Source organism: Rousettus aegyptiacus, unplaced genomic scaffold (genome assembly GCF_014176215.1).
Source record: "Rousettus aegyptiacus isolate mRouAeg1 unplaced genomic scaffold, mRouAeg1.p scaffold_m13_p_6, whole genome shotgun sequence".
NCBI classification, from domain to species: domain Eukaryota; kingdom Metazoa; phylum Chordata; class Mammalia; order Chiroptera; family Pteropodidae; genus Rousettus; species Rousettus aegyptiacus.
In genome coordinates, this window is record NW_023416309.1 from 112,214,569 (window position 1) to 112,221,816 (window position 7,248).

The window sequence follows — 7,248 nt, forward strand, 5'->3', positions numbered from 1 at the left end:
CTCCGCAATGTCCCCCTGAGCACTCCGCGTTCTCCCGGGTCTGGCTCCTTCCGGCTGCCACTTGCCCAGCTGACGGAACGTGTCGGAGTCCCTCAGAGGCCTCCCGCCAGTACCAGGGTAAGCTGGGCTCCCAGGGCCTGGCGGGCTAGCAAGGGGACCGCACCCAGGATCGGATTCCCCTCTGCCTCCTGCCGGCAGTGAAATCTGGTCCTGTCACTTAACCTTGATGAATCTCTTGACCAGTGTCCTCGACCGGCATGGTCAAGTGCGAGGACATGGGAGCGATGCTTCCTACAAGATGACGTGAATGTGCGTGAAGTGGCCTTGACAAGCCCCCCGGGCGGGAACCGTAGCCCCCTGGCCCATCCTGTGTCCCCCTCTCAAAGTCAGGGCCTGGGCTTCAGCAGGTGTTCAGTGCCCGTGGGACACGTGGAGAACAACACCTGAACAAACAAGAGAAAAGGCAACAGTAATGAAAGAAGGGGGTCGTACTAAATACCCGATGAACAAACAGAGGATCGATCACAATTTAACCAACATTCAAGTAAACTTCCCCTGAGCCGGGCACTGTTCAAAGAACCTGACAATGATTAATTTGTCAAATGCTCATAGCCACCTTGCGGAGATTGTGCCGTTATGATCTTCGTTTTATAGATGTGGACACCGAGGCGTGGAGCCTAAGGGACATGTTCAAGTTCCCATGGCCACGAAAGCAGAGGCTGTGACCCAAAGCAGGCTGCTGGCAGGCGCTCTCCGCTTCCGCGCCCCGCCAGGGAGACCAAGGGTGTCGCAGCTCCCCGCAGCCCTGGAGGCCCAGGAGGCGGGGAGCATGTAGGTTAAGGTGGGGGCAGGGGGAGGGCGAGGGAGGAGGAGGCCGTCACACTGAGCACAGAGCCCGGCCACGGCCCGCCAGCCCAGGAGGCCAGACCCAAACCCTCGCCCTCTTCGTAGCCCTGGGGTCGTGGCTCACAGGCGTTTGTAAAAGGCATGGAGACAAATGATGAAGCCTCAGGAACAGCCGTTTGGAGATACCATTGTTAGCCACGGGACCGGCCAGAGCGACTGGGCTGGTCGCAGCCCGTGTCGGCTGGCGCGGCTGTGGGGTAACAGGCCCCGCCGCACGCTGTTCCCAGGGGTGGGGAGGGCAGCTTCGCCAGCAGAGGACGTCTGCCGCGGGCCCGAGCCTTCGACCCCGCGGTTCCGCGGCCGCAAATACACCAGCCCACCCGAGGGATGGCCCAAGGACACGCATGACTGCTGCCGCATCACACGCAGAGGCGAAATGCCGGGAACAGCCTGGGCACCCGGGGGACCAGAGGCGAAATGCCGGGAACAGCCTGGGCACCCGGGGGACCAGAGGCGAAATGCCGGGAACAGCCTCAGCACCCAGGGGACCAGTTCCATCCAGGGCAGTGACTCACCCGGCGAGACGCCGCACGGAAGAAGGTGGCTCTTCACGCGCTGGCTACGTGCGGGCCGCGGGCCGTGGAACCGTGGGGCTCACACGCTGCCTTCACGTGTGTGAAGAGCACACACGCGTGTGCACGCACGTGACTGCCCCTACGGAGCATCCCTTGAAACCTACACCAGAACTAGTAAGAATTCCCCTTGGGGCGAAGGGAGGGGACCCCGAGGCAGCCCCCCAACACCCCGAGCCCTGCCTCCTGTCCCCTCCATCACTACAGCAGGACTGGTCCGTGTGACCAAGAGACCACAGCAGAGGGAGGTCACTTCCGAGACTGTGCTGTGGCCTGAATTCTGTCCCCTCCCAAATTCACATGTTGACGTCCTAAGCCCCAGTCCCTCAGAATGTGACGATATTTGGGAAAAGGGCCTTTAAAGTAGTAACTAAGGTACTGCAAAGACATATGGGTGGGCCCTGAGCCGATATGACAAGTGTCCCAATCAGAAGAGGAGCCCCGGACAGACACACACACACACACACACACGCACACACACACGCACACAGAAGGCAGACCACGCGAGGACTCGCGGGGAAGGCGGCCGTCCGACACCTTGACCTCAGACTTCCAGGCCCCAGAGCTGTGAGAAAAGAAACTTCAGTCGTTTAAGCCACCCAGCCAGTGGTCCCTTGTCACGGCAGGCCCGCAGACGAACTCAGGCTGGGTCATGAGGGAGACCGCGGCTTCCAGCCTGCCTGCACTCTTGGGGCACTCGGCTTGCTGGAAGCCGGCCCCTTGCCACGTTCAAGGACACCCAAGCATCCTCATGGAGAAGCCCGCGTGGTGAGGACCTGCCCACAGCCACATGAGCGAGCCGCCTCGGGGCGAATTCTCTGAGGACTGGAGGTGACCGCAGCCCTGGCTGGCAGCCTGACCACGAGACCCGGGGCCAGAGCCAGGCAGCAAAGCTGCTCCAGGATATATATGATGAACAGTCGTTGCTTTGAGCTGCTGGATTTGGGGGCACTTGTTACACAGGAAAAGATAGCTATTACAGGGGCTGTACACTCTGGAACCCGTAGAAGGCTGAATAACGGCCCCCCAGAATATCCATCCCCTCGTCCTGGCCCTGGTGAATGTAATCTTATATAGCTAAGGCGATTTGGCCAGTGAGATTAAGTTAAGGATCTTGAGACAAGGAGATTATCCTTGCTTCGAAGATGGGAAGGTGGGGTCATGAGGAACACAGTTCTGGAAGCCAGAAAAGGCAGGGAAACAGATTCCCCCCTGGGGTGCTGGAGGGAGGGCGGCCAGAGCCCCCAGCCCAGGGGAGCCGACGGCCTTCTGGCCCCCAGACCCGTACACCAGGCTTGCGTGACTTGTCACAGCCATAGGACCGGTGCTGCCCCAGCCCCTTTGCGTTTTGTCCCGAGTACGTACACCTGGCTGGGCCCGGCCGGGCCCGCTTGCCCCCAGATCCGTCCTCACCTGCTGTGGCCGAGGGCTGGGGTCTGAGCCCTGCCGGCTGGTTCTGGGCTTCGCACCCCCTCAGCGGGCTTCTGACTGGTTTCTAGCTTGGAGGCACTGGGGGGAAATGGGCGGGCAGGAGTACCCCGAGTTTCCGCCTCTTCCTCTGCCTCGGGCTGCACCTCCACAGTGGCTGTGTCTGCTCTGTGTGGCCCTGAGGTCGTGGTGGCTCCACGTCTGGCCTTTATCCCTCCAGCATTAGAGGCGGTAGTGACCTCCTATTGCTGTTAAGCCCTAGGCCCCCCTGCTGGCCCCCCACCTCATCTCCCCAGGACCCCTGTGTCCTCCAGTGCCCAGGCGCCTCCACCTTCCACGGGGGCTGTGCAGTTCCCGCGTCAGATTTCTGCCTCACAAGGGCCAGGTGGGTTGGGGAGGTGGGTGCCCCTTGGTGGCCCACCACGTGCCCCAAAGGCCAGCCCGGTTTGGCCACAGCGAGAGCCACAGGGACAGGGAAAATGTGAAACGGCGGAGCATGGATAAAAGTGTGCGGGCCCATTTCTGAGCGGCCAGCTGTGGACGGACCGAGGCCCCAGAGGTGGGCGTGCGGCCGCCCCGCCCCCACCCACAATGGGCCCAGCCCTCCGCCCGCCGGGCTGGCCAGAAGGTCTTCGGCAGAGGCAGACGATCCACTTTCAGAGTGTGAGTGATGGTCCCTTGCCGGCCCTGTTTTTTGCTTTTAGAGTCTGACATGGGAACAATGCCGGGTGGCCATATTTCTCAAAACTCAAATTGAGACAGATGGTCTGCCCAGCGATATTTTCCTGACTTGGCCGTTTACGTACATAAAAACTCTCACCCGAAGTGTGCTGCCAAGTCGCCTTTGATTGTCCATTTAATGAATTGCCTTTCCAGCGGGATTAAGCCAGGATTTTGGGGAGACGCTCCCTGGCCTGGTGGGGGGATTTGGGGGCCGGGAAGAGAGGCTACATGGGGGTCCTTGAGAGGGGTAGTTATGGGAAGCCAGCACCCCCGCCCCTGCCCCCGCCCTGGGGCCAGAAAGTTCAAGGACTGCGACGTGCAAGGTGCAGAGCTGGCTGTGAAGAGTCAATCACTCTGGTCTGTGGAGGTGATAAATCATCGCCCGGGACTCAGGGGAAGGCTCGCGGCTCAGCATCCGGGCTCTCACGCCACGCCACTGCCCGCAGCGGACCTGGGCCAAGGCTGACGGGGAGCCGGCAGCAGGGCTGGGAGGGGCGCCCCCTGCAGAGGCCCTGGCTGGGGCCTGGCTCTGGCCTCCTGCTCCCTGTCCAGGGCAGGGGTGCGAGCGGAGGCCGGGAGGCGGGTCACTCGGCACGCCCCTGCGGGCCCCGGCACCACGCATCACGGCGTCGTCTGCGTCCCGGATTCCGGTCGCACCTTGAACATTTAACGGGCACTCAGTACTTCAGGCAATACCTCCTTCGCCCTCGTGGCACCCGCGAGGAAGATGCTATTAGCGGTCCCGAAGTTTGCAAAGAGGCACAGAGAAAGGCAAGAGGCCTGACCAAGGCCACACAGCTATCAAGCCGCGTGGACTGTGCCCCAGACTCACCCACCGCGGGGCAGGAGGCTTCGACCGCAGTCCCGGAGTTGGAGGGTCATCTCCGGGGGCATTGGCGCCTCTGCATTTCAGGGCTGCTCTGCATGAGCCGGGGGATGAGACGGGCTAGGGCAGCCCCTGGCAGCGGGCGAGGACTGGCCCCCCAGCCCGCTCTCCCCCACAAACTTAACTCCCGCTCGCCTCCTCTGTGAGGCCGCCCTGACCTTCCAGGCGGCCGGTCACGCCTTCCTCTGCGCCCTGTGGCCATTACACAGGCCACCGTTAGGACGACAAGGCCCTCGTAGCAGGAGCTCACACCGCACCAGGCACAGCGCTCAGCACCCTGCTCACGCGGCCCATGTAAGGCCAGGACACTCTGAAGTGGGCACAGGGCTAGCGCCACTCCTTAGACCAGGACCGATGTTCGAGGTCTCACAGTGAGAATGCAGAGGAGGCAGGATTCAAACCGACCCCTGGACGGACCCTGGGGCCACACACAGAGCCCTTAACAGGCAGGGCCCGAACTGTGGGTGGGGCGTCTGTCTCCTGTCCGGGACAACAAGCTTCAGGGGTCCACTGCAGCGCCCCGTTCCGCCCGGCACCCGTGCATGTGGCAAACACCCCAGCGGGAAGGTGTCCACACACGCAACAGACGCAGCCCACAGCTCTAACGCATTCTTAACGCACACGCCCACGGGCGGCCGCCGGCGGAAAATGGCCATCTCGTCTGAATGGGATTCCAGGAAGAAGAAATGAGGACCTAGCGTCAGATGAATAGACATTTTCACAGGAGGAAGACGGCAGCCAAGCCCCCCACCCCGCCCCCCGGACGTGGCTCCAGCCTCGCTGTCGAGCGTGATCGACCGATGCGCAGCCCCGGTCGACGTGAGGGGGGCGCGCCCTCCGTTTCTCCGCGCACCGCCATTCATTAGCCCCGGGTCCCGCTCCTCGCCCCGGCCGGCCGGCGGGCGAGCTGCTGCTTCTCCCGCAGTCAGCTCTGTAGCTCTGTTTGAATCGGCTACGTGACGGACGGCGTCTCCGGGGAGAACCGTGGCTTCGCTCTGCCTGGCAGCTGCTCACGGATCAGAATGGGAATGTTCCAAGGTGCTTTAACGCGGCGTGACACTGTGCAAGTTAATTTATAGAAAAATTAAACATCATTTGGGGCTGAGCAGGGAGAAGGGAGAGGGACTGTCTTGGTTACAGACATATTTAAATGGCCTCCGGGTACCGATCCTGGAGAAAATCTTTGTGAGGACTCACAGCGGTCTACGAGCGTTGGTCCAGAATTCCCAGCCTCCGCACAGGCGCGGACTAAGAAGACAGGGAGCGAGATAAACCCCCACATTAAGAACATTTGTTTAGGACCACGAGGGGTGGGGAGCTTGGAGGAGGGGCATTTGGCGAGCTGGGGGCGAGGGCGGGGGTGGGGCAGGGAGGGCGAAGGGACCGGCTAGGCCACCACACTCATATCCTAAACTGATCCCATGGGCCAAGCAAGGTGCTGTGGCCACCAAGATGGGGCCACACTGCCCCTGACCTTGAGGGGAGGAGGGGCAGGAGCACGAATGCTCCTAACCTATCAGAGGCTTGACATGAGCAGCGGGGGGCGGAGTTCCTCCCTGGTCACCCCATTGGCGGCCAGCGGTGGGCGTCTCTCCCCACGGTGCAGCTCCAGAGAAGGATGCTCGTGACGCCTGGGCTCGGCCACGTGACGGTGAACACTCCCGTTCCTTCTTCTTGGACCAGCAGCCCCTCCCGAAATCTCAAGAGGCCTCTGGGGCCCGTGGTCCCCAAGCTGGGAGCCCGGGAGGCCTGTCCTGGCTGCCCGCCTCACCCGATCTCCACACCCCGCCAGCGACTGTTTCCTGCTTCGACTGCCAAAGTCTTTCTCAAAACTGTGTCTTCTGAACTTCCTGTCCTTCCTGATGACCACGGGCTGGTCCAAACCTGTTCGTGTAGAGGGAGAGGTGCACACGCACACACACACGTGCATACATGTACACACGCATGCGCACACACCCAGTCTGACCACCTCAAGTCTCATTAGGGCAACTTTTCGGAACACAAACCTCATCATGTCACACTGCAGCCTAAAATCCTTCGCAGGCTCTGCGACGGACTGAGTTGTATACCCCCCCCCACACACACACACACAAAATACGTATTGTGAAGCCCTCAGCCCCAGTGCGGTGGTGTTTGGAGATGGAGCTTTGAGGAGGTGATTGGGTTCAGGTGAGCCTGTGAGACCGGGGTTCATACGATGAAATTAAGGCCCTCAAAAGAAATGACACCAGAATGCTCATGCTCCTCCTCTCTCTCTCTCTCCCTCCCTCCCTCCCTCCCACCCCCACTCCCACCATCTGAAGACATGGTGAGCAGCTGGCTGTCTGCAAGCCAGGAAGAGGGCTCTTACCAGGAGCCGAATCAGCCAGCACCATTATCTTAGACTTCCCAGCCTCCGGAACTGTGAGATACAGATGTCTGGTGTTGAAGCCCCCCAGTCCAGGGTGCTTCGTGGCAGCAGCCCGAGCTGACGAATCCGGGCCCCCTGCTGCCCATAGGACGAGCCCAGGCTCCTTGCACAGCACCCGGGAGCTCCGGATTTCACACTTCGCCTGTCTGCTCCATGCCCTCTCCTCCCTGCCCCGTCTTGCACGTGACGATGTCAGAAAACTGTTCGTTTGCTTGCAGAGGTCACGTGATAATGTAGAAAATGGTTCGGTGGCTTGCAGGCGACCCTCAGAGACCAGAGGAGATGGAAGTATTTGCCCCAGTTTATCACCCCCCCCATCCACG

The 7,248-nt window shown here is 61.3% G+C and overlaps 1 long non-coding RNA gene across 1 annotated transcript; it reads right to left on the minus strand.

The window, feature by feature from the left end:
* Nucleotides 1-5,356: 5,356 nt before the first annotated feature.
* Nucleotides 5,357-7,006, minus strand: LOC118603905. Its single transcript, XR_004951467.1, has 3 exons — nucleotides 6,866-7,006; nucleotides 6,029-6,399; nucleotides 5,357-5,763 (listed from the first exon to the last, which is right to left on the minus strand). It is a non-coding gene; the product is annotated as an uncharacterized LOC118603905 (long non-coding RNA).
* Nucleotides 7,007-7,248: the final 242 nt, after the last annotated feature.